Source organism: Pristiophorus japonicus, chromosome 14, assembly GCF_044704955.1.
Source record: "Pristiophorus japonicus isolate sPriJap1 chromosome 14, sPriJap1.hap1, whole genome shotgun sequence".
NCBI classification, from domain to species: Eukaryota; Metazoa; Chordata; class Chondrichthyes; family Pristiophoridae; genus Pristiophorus; species Pristiophorus japonicus.
In genome coordinates, this window is record NC_091990.1 from 40,256,811 (window position 1) to 40,258,464 (window position 1,654).

Consider the following 1,654-nt stretch of genomic DNA (forward strand, 5'->3'; position numbering starts at 1 on the left):
CTTCAGCACATCCTCGCCTCAAACATCCACCCCACTTGCACCACGCCTGTGTTAGCTTTCCCAATCATCACTGCTCTCCTTTCTCATCCTTGCAGTAAGATGGGGAATGCTATAACACAAAGCCTATACCATAAAAGCAGTGTGTTGCCTTCAATTGTTTGGGCATTCAGGATGCTAGTAGAACCCTGTCACATCAAGTTCCATATTGCTGAGCCAGTGCCATTGACACAGAGCAGTAAAACGGGCTTCTGGTATCTTCTGCCCATGGACCCCAATATGGTTTCCAGTACCCTCTGCCCGTTGACCCCAATGGGGCTTCCGGCACCTTCTGCCCATTGACCCCAATGGGGTTGATTCCCAACCTGCCGCCTGGGTGTAAATCTAATGTGGGTCGACCGTGTGTTATAGAAACTGCCCGACTTTCATTTCCATTGAAATTGATCCGCAACACCAGTTTCACGTCAGAGCAGCAAATTAAAAACCGACGTCAATGTATTTGCCTCTTTTTTATAGTTTTACAATATCTAACAATTACATTGTACTTGTAAAAAAAATACTGCTTAATAAATTTATTATGCCTGCTCTTTTAAAGAACTCTTCCATTTAATGCCACACTCCAGCTTTTTCACCATAACCCTGCAAATTAGTCATTTTCAAGTGATTGTCCAATTGCCTTTTGAACGTTCCTATGGATTCTGATTCCACCATACTTTCAGGTGGTGCGTTCCAGGCCTGACCAACCCTCTGGGTGAAGAAATTTCTCCTCATTTTCCCTCTAGTTCTTTTTGTCAATTATTTTAAACTTATGACCTCTGGTTGCCAGAGGAAACCGTTTCTCCCTACATACTCTCTCAAAACCCTTCATAATTTTGAATACCTCTATAGGTCTCCCCTTAACCTTTTCTTTAAGGAGAACAATCACAGCTTCTGCAATCTCTCCACATAACTTAATTCCCTCATCCCTGGAATCATCCTGAAAACATCCTCTGTACCCTCTTCAGGGCCTTGACATCCTTCCTAAAGTATGGTGCCCAGAATTGTACACAATAGTCCAGCTGAAGCCGAACCAATGATTTGTAAAGGTGTAGCATGACTTGCTTCTTTCTGTATTCAATGTCCCTATTTACAAAACCAAGTATCCCATACACCTGCTTAACTGGATTATCGACTTGCCCTGCTAAATGACTGGGCTGAGGCCTGTCTTGGAGAAAAACTTGAGGACCAGTTGTCACTACAGAATTTTGTGCCCAAACCGTTAACCCTAGAAGTAAATTCCACAAGAAGTTTAAAGATGTTTCTCTTGTTCACTGTACTAAACCCCTTACATTTATTCTTGTTCTATGGCTCCTCGTCTTGACCCTTCAACCACTAGAAACAGCCTATCTCCCCCATCCCAACTCTCATGATTTTGAACATTTCTATCATATCACCCTGGAATATGTGTTAAACATGAGAAGCCTGGGCCTGATTTGAGATTTTCGGGGTTTTTCGGCGAAAACGGTAGCGATACGCTAAAATTACCATATTCGGAGCGCTACCATTTTTAGGCCGAACTTTCGGCCTTTATGTATGCGCCAGGGGCGTCCCCGATTCTACATAGAGCAAAACCAGAGTTTTGGCAACTTTAGTCCGGAGTCGTTTGTGCTGCGAGAGA